The sequence below is a fragment of the Kogia breviceps genome, chromosome 1 (assembly GCF_026419965.1).
Source record: "Kogia breviceps isolate mKogBre1 chromosome 1, mKogBre1 haplotype 1, whole genome shotgun sequence".
In the NCBI taxonomy this organism is placed as follows: domain Eukaryota; kingdom Metazoa; phylum Chordata; class Mammalia; order Artiodactyla; family Physeteridae; genus Kogia; species Kogia breviceps.
In genome coordinates this window covers 80,649,829-80,662,984 of record NC_081310.1, presented here as the reverse complement: position 1 = coordinate 80,662,984, position 13,156 = coordinate 80,649,829, and the positions used below count along the sequence as shown (strand labels likewise).

General features: G+C 45.3%; 1 protein-coding gene across 1 annotated transcript in view; it reads right to left on the bottom strand.

The window, feature by feature from the left end:
* Positions 1-2,466: 2,466 nt before the first annotated feature.
* The window catches only part of LOC131761225 (myomegalin-like), a 237,054-nt gene continuing 226,364 nt past the window's right edge, over positions 2,467-13,156 (bottom strand). The window contains exon 3 of the transcript XR_010840785.1: positions 2,467-2,559. The gene's annotated coding sequence lies outside the window, so the exon portion shown is untranslated. The remainder of the gene's footprint in view (positions 2,560-13,156) is intronic.

Sequence of the window (13,156 nt, the reverse complement as noted above, 5' to 3'; positions counted from 1 at the left end):
AATTTTCTGTTTGGATGATCTGTCCATTGGTGTAAGCAAGGTGTTAAAGTCCCCCACTGTTATTGTGTTACTGTCTATTTCCTCTTTCATAGCTGTTAGCAGTTGCCTTATGTATTGAGGTGCTCCTATGTTGGGTGCGTATATATTTACAATTGTTATATCTTCTTCTTGTATTGATCCCTTTATCATTCTGTAGTGTCCTTCCTCGTCTCTTATAACATTCTTTATTTTAAAGTCTATTTTATCTGATATGAGTATTGCTACTCCAGCTTTCTTTTGATTTCCATTTGCATGGAATAACTTTTTCCATCCCCTCACTTTCAGTGTGTATGTGTCCCTAGGTCTGAAGTGGGTCTCATGTAGACAGCATATATATGGGTCTTGTTTTTGTATCCATTCAGCAAGCCTGTGTCTTTTGGCTGGAGCATTTAGTCCATTCACGTTTAAGGTAATTATCGATATGTATGTTTCTATTACCATGTTCTTAATTGTTATGGGTTTGTTTTTGCAGGTCCTTTTCTTCTCTTGTGTTTCCCACTTAGAGAAGTTCCTTTAGCATTTGTTGTAGAGCTGGTTTGGTGGTGCTGAATTCTTTTAGCTTTTGCTTGTCTGTAAAGCTTTTGATTTCTCCATCAAATCTGAATGTGATACTTGCTGGGTAGAGTAATCTTGGTTGTAGGTTCTTCCCTTTCATCACTTTAAATATATCATGCCACTCCCTTCTGGCTTGTAGAGTTTCTGCTGAGAAATCAGCTGTTAACCTTATGGGAGTTCCCTTGTATGTTATTTGTCATTTTTCCCTTGTTGCTTTCAATAATTTTTCTTTGTCTTTAATTTTTGTCAGTTTGATTACTATGTGTCTCGGTGTGCTTCTCCTTGGGTTTATACTGCCAGGGACTCTCTGTCCTTCCTGAACATGGGTGGCTATTTCCCTTCCCATGTTTGGGAAGTTTTCAACTATAATCTCTTCAAATAGTTTCTCGGGTCCTTTTCTCTCTCTCTTCTCCTTCTGGGACCCCTATAATGCAAATGTTGTTGCATTTAATATTGTCCAAGAGGTCTCCTAGGCTGGTTCATTTCTTTTCATTCCTTTTTCTTCAGTTTTTTCCGCAGCAGTGAATTCCACCAATCTGTCTTCCAGGTCACTTATCTGTTCTTCTGCCTCAGTTATTCTGCTATTGGTTCCTTTTAGTGTATTTTTCATTTCAGTTATTGTATTGTTCATCTCTGTTTGTTCTTTAATTCTTCTAGGTCTTTGTTAAACATTTCTTGCATCTTCTTGATCTTTGCCTCCATTCTTTTTCCGACGTTCTGGATCATCTTCACTCTCATTATTCTGAATTCTTTTTCTGGAAGCTTGCCTCTCTCCACTTCATTTAGTTGTTTTTCTGGGGTTTTATCTTGTTCCTTCATCTGGTACATAGACCTCTGCCTTTTCATCTTGTTTATCTTTCTGTGAATGTGTTTTTTGTTCCACAGGCTGCAGGATTGTAGTTCTTCTTGCTTCTGCTGTCTGCCTTCTGGTGGATTAGGCTATCTCCACATTTTGTTTTCATAGCCACCAAAAAGGTTGTTTCATTTACTCTCACTGACCCTGTCCACCATTTATGGAACCCTTCAGCATATCATTATAGCAACATATAAATATATATCACACATTTTTTCACACATATGCATATTCTAAAGCACTGTGAAGACACAGACTAGGCTTTAGCACAACTGGGGTCTGCTCCCATGTCACTTAAAAATGATCACTGGTTCGTTTACAGAAGACTTTCAATGGGCTTGGTATGGCCATTAGTCCCCACGTCCCAGAGAGAAGTTGGGATGACAAAACAGGACAGCATATTTAGAAGGAAGTCTGTACACTTTTTGAGGGTCATAAAAGAATAGAAATAGAAGGTCTAGGCTAAGCACAAGATGGCATCTGGGAGTCACCACTCTTATCACGTGGATTCAAAGAAGTCAGGTGCTGCAGTGTAGACCGATGCCCAGCCTGACTGTGACCCAGCTGCGCTGGCCCCGGGTCAGGTCATCGGACCCCTGCCAACACTGTCCTGCAGGGCACCGCTGCTCAGTCCTGAGCTTTTAGATCTGCCATGGAACTCCAGCATGGGGACCACATGCTCCATTGCTAGGAAGCAGGTCCTATTTCCCCTGAGTTGACCCTCGGAGGATGAGGCGAGAAATGTGCTGTTGCTGGTTCCCAAGCCCCTGGGGCATTCAGAAACAGTGCCACAAGGTCCTCTACCAACTACGCCCGTTTTGCTTAGTGCTGGGCCCGGTGGACCTTGGCTGGTTATTCCTCAACTGCAGGAGACGCCCTCTGCCTTTCGCCCTGCCCCACCAGGCCACATCTCTGACTCCTCCCAGACCCTCCAACAGGTGTGGAGGAGTGGGGCCCTGATCCTCCTCAGCAGACAGGGACCTATGAAGAAGGGGGACAGGCCCATCCTCCCTGCAGTTTTAAGGACTTCTGGTGGCTTCGCTTCTTGCATGGCTCCTGGAAGGCAAGGGTCACAGGACTGGAGTGCATGGCAGAGCCCTTAGGGATTTCACCTGCAGATGAAAATAACACAAACAAAGTAAGAGTCCATTATCAGGCCCTGCTGGTGGCTAACTGAGGCTGGAGAGAGTGCTGAGTGGTGACACAAGCCAGGAGCACGCTGAGAGCCTGTCATGAGGATGAGCTGAGGGGATGAGCTGAGGTCTGGAGCAGCAACTGGGGCCACCAGGTTAGAGGAAAAGCTTCCCACCACCTTCCATGGTCATATCTCTGCTCAAAGCCACTGCACACCAGGTGGCCGGATCCTACCACTCCCTCTTCAGGGGCCAGTTCACTCTCCAATTCACTGTGGAGCAAAAGGATGGCTTTTGTGATTTCCCAGGAAAAGAAGTGCTTAGTATGTAATGTGCATACAGACATGGTCTTTTGTAGGAAGGAGAGGATGTTTTCTAGAGTGAGAATAGCTATGGGAGTTTGGGGTTGCTGGGTCTGGGTAGCTCTGTTCTCTCTACCTTCTCTCTTGGCTTCTCTCATTGGTGACTGGTGTGGCCAGGAAGGAAAGGGGCCTGGGAGTGACCACCCACCTCTGAAAACATGACTGAGCTGAGCCTGAAACCTCTGGTTTTCTTCCCTAAGGACTCTGTTCTCATTGCAGAGCTGAGGTGTGGACCCCAGGCCTGGACTGTAGAAGTTAGAGGTGGGTCCTGCCCTGGGAAGTGCAAGCAGGCAAGTTATACATTTGGGTAACAGATGCTCTCTGTGTTGTTCATTCTGTATCTCCAAGGATACTGTCCCAGTGCAGCAGAAAACCCAGAGAACTCGCATCCTGGGCCTAAAGCCTGATGGGCTGAATGCCTGGCTTTCCTGTGGCTCCTCTGAGTGGGTTCTTTGCGTGCATTACCACGTGCCCTGGCTGTAGCTGTTCAGGAGGCCCTTTCCCCTAAATAGCTGCTGCTGTGGTGTGGGCAGGACAAGGGCGTTTGGAAGGGATGGCCTCCAAGTGTCAGCAGCCTGGGGAGAGGGTGGGGAGGAAGGCCACCTCGTTAAGTGGCTGGAGGAGGCCCTGCAGACCTGGCTCTCCCACTTGCCAATCTCAGGACCGGGGCACAGAAGTCAGCAGGCAGATATGAGCAGATTAGGATGGATGAGAAGTCAGAGGATTCTGGGGACCAGACCTGGTTAGATCTGCCATGAGGAAAGTTACTCTCTGAGCTCAGATACAGCTGCAACGGGAGCCTAGTACTTGCCCCCTGCCTCGCTGATGTAAGGAGCAAATACAGAAAAGCAGACCTCGGTGCTTTGAAATCTGCGAAGCTCTGCATAGGGGTTGACCTTCAGCAGCTCCCTAATGACAACCAGAAAGAGGAAGCCCTGGGCCTCTCCTACTGCTTCTGCGGGCCGTGGAGCTGAGCCTGTGTTCCAGCTGCTCCCGCAGGCGCTCGTTAATGCAGATGGACTCCTCCAGGCGCTGGCGCAGGTTCTGGATTTCACCGAGGTGCTCCTCCAGCAGGTCAGAACCTGCAGTCACCCAGTAGGACAGGAGGAGGTGGGAGATGGAGAATCCTGGTCACTAGTGGGGCCCATATGGGAGGTGTGGAGTTTGGCCAGTGGCCTCTCAGCAAGATCCCTAAACATCACCAGTCTCTCTCACGGGCATCCAGGAGCTCAGATGACTTTGTTTAAAGAGTAAATTGGCTTCAAACACAGGACAGCTGGTGCTAACCAAGCCCCATGGGCCTCCTCTAACACAGGGGTATGTGTAAGGGAGTTGCAAATGTACATGTACAGCTACCAGGGTAACTGGTAAGTGTAAGGGGTTTCACACGGTTTAGAAAAATAATTGACCTGCTCAGCTTTGTGCTTTACCTGTGGGTTTGGAGTTAAGCTGGTACATGGAGGAGCCTGAAGATAGGTCCCCAGATATGCTCCCTTTCTGAGGCCTTATCATGTCCCACTGGACTCTGCTGCCCAGGTCTGTGCTGCCCTCTGGAGGAGAGTGGGGCTGGGCCGGGTTGGTCACTCATCCTGGAAAAGGAGACATTTCCCCTTGAGAGGCCACCTTGACAAGGGGCCTGCTTTACTTAAGCTGAGTCATCCTGGTTGTCACTGGGGATTTCTAGGCTGTTTCTTTAATGGTTGGGCCTTTCCTTGCATGAGAATCTCCTTCGAAATGTTGTCCAAAATGCAGTTTCTTGGGCCGTATCCCCAGAAGTCTTTAACAGGCCTGTAGTGACTGTGATGTAGGCATTCTTTAGTTGTGCAGCTAGTGCCCAGGGATTGGAGCCTGTCTGCTGCATGATATCCCAGTTACTCATCAAAGGTTAACACTGCTTTCTCTGTTTTACATTAAACATTCTTCTGTATTACACATGAGATCAGTACACTCAAAGAGGGTAATGAAATCATCGTGTAAAGCAAATTTGGTACATGGTGGAGTTGGTATTTGCATCTTGAACTGCTTTACCTAGGACTATGCTTTCATTGTTTTCACACAGACCTAGGCTAGAATCTGATTGGAAATAGTGTAGGGAGTAGACAACATCAGTAAAAGTTAGTGATTCCTGGTAACTAATATTTATCTGCTTGACAAGTATTTACTGAATGTTCTGTCTGGCAGGCTCTCGAGGAGGCACTGGGAAGGAGGGGTGAGCAAGGCACACAGAGTGCCTGCTCTCAGGAGGATGACCTCTAGCACAGGAGCCAGATGTTTTAGAGAATCACATATATATATGTTAATAACGACTGTGTTTAATACTCTTTTGTTCCTTGGTCCCATTGTATCAGCCAGGATTGATAACTGAGTATAAACATAGGACTACTGAACAGTGATAAAAAATTTGGGGGGGAAATGTCCTTCAGGTATTTTTGTTTTAAGAGTGGAAATAGGTATGTTTGATCTAATATCCTATGATATTCAGCCATGGGTTCCTAGTGCTTTTGGACAGAAAGGCTTGTGGCCAAGGTTTGTGTGGTGGCTCTGCTGCCACCAAGTGTGTGGGAATTTAGGGAAAATCTCCATATCTCTCTGGGCCTTATCAGTAAGATTAGGTTATTTAAATTCTCCAAATTCCCTTCCTGCTGAGTTTTTTTTCTGAGTGCATGAGACTGAGATGCATGTTAAATGTGTGCTGGTACCTGCAGCCAAGACCTGATCTTGGTCTCTTCTCTGTGTGTCTCCTACAGGGACCTGAACTGAGCCCACACACCGAAAACACAGAACTGAGAGAGGAGATGGAAGAAAGAAAATCAACAGGTTTGGAGGATGAGAAAAACCCAAAGAGGGTCTTCCCTGGTGGTGCGGTGGTTGGGGGTCTGCCTGCAGTGCAGGGGACACGGGTTCGAGCCCTGGCTCGGGAGGATCCCACATGCCACGGAGCAGCGAGGTCCGTGCGCTGCAACTGCTGAGCCTGCGCTCTGGAGCCCGTGGGCCACAACTACTGAACCCACGAGCCACAGCTACTGAACCCACGAGCCGCAGCTGCTGAGGCCCGCGTGCCTGGAGCCCATGCTCTACAGGAGGGGCCACCGCGGTGAGGGACCCGCGCACCACAATGGAGAGCGGGCCCTGCTCGCTGCAACTGGAGAGGGCCCGCACGCTGCAACGAAGACCCAACACAGCCAAAACTAAATAAACAAATAAATTTATTTTAAAAAAGAAAAACCCAAAGAAAAGCAAGGCAATAGTGGAAGAGGTGGTTGCCAAGGAAGGTGAGAATAAGTTGAGTTCAGAAAAGTCAAGAGAAAGTGAGGAATGCACACAGCATCATCTAGGTCCTCAAGGAGCAGCCTGAGCTGAGCAGGGAGGACTGAGAGAGTAATTTACTGCACAGTGAACTTGTGCACCTGCCAAGGAGATCCACAGGATGGATCAGGGATGGTTTATATGACTGGGAGCACCAATCCAGGAGGAGGAGGATGGGACCTTGATGCTCTGCCCTAGACCCCCCAACCTCAAACTTGGAACTGCCCACACAGTGGATGCCCTCCAAGTAAGTGTGCATTAAGATGGATAAATAATGTTTGGAGAAGAATTAGAGATATTCATTCTTACCAGGGACCAGGCTAAGGGGACCCTTGTTTCTAAAGCAGAGATAATAATAATATTCTTCTGCATTTACAGTTTGGAAGGCTTTACACACAACATCTCTTAACTGTATGTTGAATGCTTAATTTGCCTTGTGCTGTGTTAACAACTTGGAGTTCAGATATCAGTAATATTTCCATGGGGAAATTAAAGCAGTGAGAGGAAGAATACAAGTGCGTAGTGTCAACAAAATGTGGTGGCCCTCTTCAGTTGGGGTTTTGTGACAGCCCAGAGGATGGGAGGGGAGGCCAAGGACATCTCTTCCTAATGACAGAGTGAACCATTGAGAGGAATCACTGAGGACAGTCGTGTCTTCATCAGAGTCACCACAGATGAGTGTCCTAGGACAAGGATAGTGTAGGGAAGGCTCCTCTCTAAGGAGGAGGTTTGCTACATCCTGAGAGAAAGCAGAGCATCCTTGACAGGACAGTTGGGCAGGAATGTAGTTGAGATGAGTGGAGATTTGCAGCCATGTTTATTCAGTCAGTGAACAAATGTTGCCGAGAGCCTCCTCAGTGCTTGACTCAGCACCAGGAGTCATGCACACAGAGATGAAAAAAATATTATCTCAAAGAAGATGTGGCACATATATACAATGGAATATTACTCATCCATAAGAAATGAAATTGAGTTATTTGTAGTGAGGTGGATGGACATCCTAGAGTCTGTCATACAGAGTGAAGTAAGTCAGAAAGAGAAAAATAAATACCATAGGCTAACACACATATATGGAATCTAAAATTTTTTAAAAATGGTTATGAAGAACCTAGGGGCAGGACAGGAATAAAGACGCCGACCTACTAGAGAATGGACTTGAGGACTCAGGGAGTGGGAGGGGTAAGCTGGGACAAATTGAGAGAGTGGCGTGGACTTATATATACTACCAAATGTAAGATAGATAGCTAGTGGGAAGCAGCTGCATAGCACAGGGAGATCAGCTCGGTGCTTTGTGACCACCTAGAGGGTGGGCTAGGGAGGGTGGGAAGGAGGGAGACAGAGAGGGAAGAGATATGGGGATATATGTATATGTATAGCTGATTCACTTTGTTATAAAGCAGAAACTAACACACCATTGTAAAGCAATTATACTCCAATAAAGGTATTAAAAATAAATAAATTAATTAATTAAAATATTATCCCAAATTTCATGGAGTTCTCCATCTAGTAACAACAAAATCATGAGATGTGTAGTGGAGTGGTGGTGGGTTCATTGGATGAAGTGGTCAGTGCTGGATAGGCATGACCTCATGGGTGGTCCTGGTCCCCCTTTTTTTTTCCAATAGCTGCCAGGTCTTTCCTGGCCCAAGAACCCTGGTTCTCAGCCAGATTTCAGCCTCTCAGGATACAACTAACACCTGCGCTCCATTTTGGCTCAAAGCAGTCAACACTGCTAATATGGTCTCCAGAGAAAACTGCTAATATGAGTAGCTACTGACTATGTCCTGGCCAGCTGGAGAGATAAAGAGGTAAGTTTGATATGTCCTATAGTTTCATCCTTGTCATAATGATTCGTGATTAATGGTTTTCTCTCTTATAAGTTACTTTCCAGACTTCAAGATTCTCTCTCTATATAAAAAATAATTTGATTATCGATCATATTGCTAGAATTGTAGAACTTAGTGCTTTATCCCTAATTTTAGAGCAAATAACTAATGTAAAAAAGGAGTAAAGCAAATTCCAAGTTTGCAGTGAGACTGTCCTATTACCATGTTCTTAATTGTTATGGGTTTGTTTTTGTAGGTCCTTTTCTTCTCTTGTTTACCTTGTGGAGACACTTCCATACATGCATCGTGCTATGTGATCTATGTCATTACAAAACTTACCATGTTTTATTGGAACACAGTTGTGCCCATTTGTTTGCGTATGATCTATGGCTGCTTTCATGCTACATGGGCTGAGATGAGTGGATGCAACAGACAATACATGGGCCGCAAAGCCTAATATATTTACTAAATATGTGTGTATGTGTTGGTGGAGGGAAAGGCAGTGACAGACACTTCCATCAGGGTTTTTTAATAGAACAACTCAACATGAAATTAATTTCCTGGGCGAGTTAGTAGTGAGGTACGCTGGTGTTAAAACTTGAGAATTTTCACTTCAGCTTTTGACCTTACTTCCTTCCAGGAAGTATTATTTTATAGAATTCTCTGTGTGTGTGTGTGTGTGTGTGTGTGTGTGTGTGTGTCCGCGCGCCTTTGTCTTTATCTCTCTTTTATACACCAAATACACCATGATTCGTTACATCAGATTTACTACAGATAGATATGTCAGGAATTCTTTCTTTCTTTTCCCACCTCCTTGCCAGTCACTTTCTCCAGAATTCCTTTCCTTTTCTTCTCTTGTGTTTCCCACTTAGAAAAGTTCCTTTAGCATTTGTTGTAGACCTGCTTTGGTGGTGCTGAATTCTCTTAGCTTTTGCTTGTCTGTAAAGCTTTTGCTGTCTCCGTCGAATCTGAATGAGATCCTTGCTGGGTAGAGTTATCTTGGTTGTAGACGTATTCTTAACCACTGTGCCAAGAGGAAAGTCCCTGAAGATTCTTTTGACTTGATGGTGTGTAGATTCCACTCCCATCTAATCTCAGTGTATAATTCATCTAACCCATTAATAAACAGCATTTCAGATGGAAAAGGCTGACTATTATAGCAACTCTCTAGGATGGTAGCTGGGTATTTCCCCAGGATCTGTGGGAAAAATGATTTGTTTAGCTGTTTGCACAGACTCAGGACATAGGATACTCTGAGGATGATCTGTCATATCAAGGAAATTTGTCCAATGGCTCAAGAAGGAAACCCAGTGCCTTCTTATGAGGCTCTCTCTGGGGCCTCCTGGACTATTTCTCTCACAATAGCCTGTTATCACACTGTGAAGATTGGCACAGGATTGGGCATTTGTGAAGGGGATTTGCCTGATGTAACTGTCCTGTTAATTTATTTGTAGAGAACCAAACTGATCACAGTGACCTGAAAGGACCAGAGGCTATTGCCACAAGGTAATTTTAATATTTGTGGGCCATTAATACAGTGATGACATCTGTAGATCTCTGGTCCAGGGAAAAGTAGAAAGTGTTGAATATAGTGTATCATCAATTTTCCCAACCACGAATTATCGTTTTTTGTAATGTTTTCTGCTTTCATTGTGGTACTTATATTGTTTCCCATTTCTTATTAACTTCTCAAGTTTATAACCCAAGCCAGTTGACCCAGGTGAACTAAGTCAGAGTGATTTTTTTGCACTCACTTGTTATCTCCAGTGTGGTTTATAGAGTGAGATGCATATCTGTTTTCTGCCTGTTTGGCGTTAGCATGTTGGCATGTATGTCATAGCAAGAAATGTAAATAGACCATAATATTATTATACCATGCAACAGTATTTAGAGATGCCTCGATGGCATGACATTTCTGGGACACCAGAATACCCCAAAAGCTGTATGCACTTGCCCGTTCCATGTGACACTCAATGCAATGTAAACGAAAAGGTGAAAGCCACTGGCACGTGACTCTATATGTGTGAGTCATGACTGTACCATCCAGAGATAATTCAGTCTCTTTCCTCATCAGCTTGTTATTTGGCCAGAGCACTGAGCACCTAGTGTCCTTTCTATCTCCTGCCCCTGTGAAAAAGCACACTCTGTCCCACACACAAAAGGGAGTTTTTCCCTCTTTAAAGGATCAGGCCCTTGGCTTGCTTCACCACTCCCTTAAACATGCCATCAGAACCAGATAGGACTCTAAGATTGCTGGTCCCTCTTGGGTTAATCTTCAGTCCTGCCTCCCCACCAGGCTCAGCAGGGAGCTGCCACAGATCATAGAGAATGGTGTCCCACGGGACTCACTGGATGAATACTATTTGATTTACTCAGTTCTTCCTGGTCTGTAAGACTCTTTCTGGCCTTATACAAGTGCTGCCTTGTTCTCATTTGAGGAAGTGGATGTCTCTTATGCTCGGGATGTAACCAGTGAGTATTCTTTATCAATGTGATAAAACTCCAACTGGACTCCCAGGTAGACTCTGTATTCTTTGTATCCCACCCCTCAGGTAGTGCTGAGATTTATCATTCCTCTGTAGAAGCTCTGTAGACATAGTGATTTAAATTGGGCTCTATGATAGAATTTTAAGCACAGACATCGGGTGGGTCAGGGAGCTGTGCTCTCTTCTTCATCCAGGCCAAGCCTATGGGTCAGGTCCCAAGTTAGATAATGGATCCAAGGCAGGTGTGACAAACTCACTCACTTGCAGCTGTACAAGTGCACAGAGATGACTGTCTTTTTTCCTGATTCCCATGAAATGTATCTTCTTACATACAAGCCTCCCATTTTCATGCCCCAAAAATGTCCCTTGAATTTCTGTGCCTTTCCAGAGATGTTGACAGCCTTAACTCCATCTTTGCATTTGTTGTTTCCCTGGTGTCACTGCTGTCATCTCCAGTGTCTGTCTCCTCTAAGTTGGCTGCCTTAGTGAAGCAGTCATCTGAACACCAGGACATGAAGACCTCTACCATCACCTTGTTTGTATGTTTCCATGAACCAAGGCAGAGCCCTGGCATTTCCCTACCCCATGAATGGCCAGAGATTCAGTGTAGCAACAAACATTCATTTTGATTCAAGGTTTTGTAGATTCCATCCATTATTCTGCTAAACCAGCCAGCGTATGATGAGAAAAGCCTGAATATTACAGTATTCTGTTAGAATGCAGGTGAGCTATTCCCCAGAATCTGTGGGGAAAAGATGTGTTTACCTTTTTACTCAGACTTGGAAGAGGATACTGTGGTGAGGACCTACCAGGTCAGGGAGATCTTGGCTGATGGCTCAGGAAAGCAAACCAAGGCAGGTACATAGGACACAACCTGAGGCCCCCTGGAATATTCTTAAAATATCCTATCGTCCCACTGGTGATGTTTTTGTCCCCATGGTAGTATTGGATACTGGATTATTATCATACACAGGATCATCTGCTTAGTGTTTCTGGCTCTGTCTGAATTTATCTGTAGGAAATCGTACTGTTCTTGAGGAAGACCAAGACCTTACCTGTTCTAGGTGACTATGAAGAAACATGGGTCTTAATTCAGTGGTGACATCTGGTCATCTCAGATGCAGGGAAATCAGAAAGTGCTGAATATGCCTACTTCTTCCATTCTGGCAACCACAAAGCATCCCTTTTAATAATGTTGTCTGTTTTCACTGTGGTACTTGTATAGGCCCCTTTATGAATCCCTCTCAATTATAGTAACCTACAGCCAGTTGATGCAGGGGTACTAATCAGCCACCCGATTTCTTGCAGTCTCCTGTTCTCTCCTTTTTATTAAAACCAGCATGAGATGCATATCTGCCTCTGCCTGTTTGGCCTTACCACACTGGCAGGTATTTGATGGCAAGGAAAGGAACGAGAAAAAAAATTTGTGTCACAAATTTGTGTATTAGGGAAATTGCCCTTGAAGACACAGGACTTCTATTAGGACTTCCATTATGCTGCCAGAGCCTGATCAGTTAGCTGCTACATGTAAATTTCACCAAAAACTTATGCTATAGTTGAAGCCGCCTTTATGGTTTCTGAGGGCGTGTGTGATGTGACTGCTGTGTACTGGGGTAGTTCAGTCTCCTTCCTCCTGGGCTCGTTTCTGATCAGTGCTCAGAGCACCTCATGCTCAGTTTCTCCCCCTCCCTCTGTCTCCCTTTCCTTTGCAAGCACCCGCCGGCCCCAGATAGGAATTTGTTTTCTGTGACAGTTAGGCAGCTAGCTACAGATGAGCAGCAGGGGAAGGCGGAGGTGGAGACTCAGGATATGTGAGCCAAACAAAGAGGGGCTGAGGGACAGGTTGCGGTCAGCACATCCTGAAGCATCAGGAAGCACGTGGCCTAAGGGGAATTCCCCGAGGCACGCAGGCGCAGTTTGAGCCAAGCGATAACCAGAGATAACCCCAACCTCATTATGTCATCATTATAATAGAATTTACATGTGGCTTCACCTCCTCCTCCCCTCCAAGGACTTTTCTTAGCGAATTTTGGGTAAAAACATGGAATTATGGGTAAAAGCATGCGCAGTATAACTCGTCACTCACGTGACGAGACCTTGTCACTGGATCTTAACCCAACTCCTACCCTTAGGTTCAAAGCGCTTATTAACACCCCGCGCCCATATAGCTGGGCTGGTTTGGTTTCACTTCATAGAAGACAGTCCGCTCTCTCTCCGAGAGTGTGTCTATGCTTTAAGTAAACTTTGCTTTGAACTTATACCCAAAGTGTTAGTCTGCAATTCTTAGCTTATTATGACAAGGACCGAGATGGCTGGTCCAGATTCGTCTATTGACCTCCTCGGTTGAAACTCTCCAACACAACGCACACCAAACCCATAACATGACCGGTCCCTTAACCCTCCCATCAAAACCCGCCAGGACACCGTGTTCACGAATATTTGCTGTTTAATCATCAGTCCTCCCGACCCCACAAAGCTCAGTATGGAGCTTCTGGTGGTAGAAGAGAATGAAGTCCAGCAGGACTCACTGGATGAATGTGATTTGGCTGGTTCTATTGGTCATCATCTGTCAGACTCCTGTACGCCTTACAGAAGT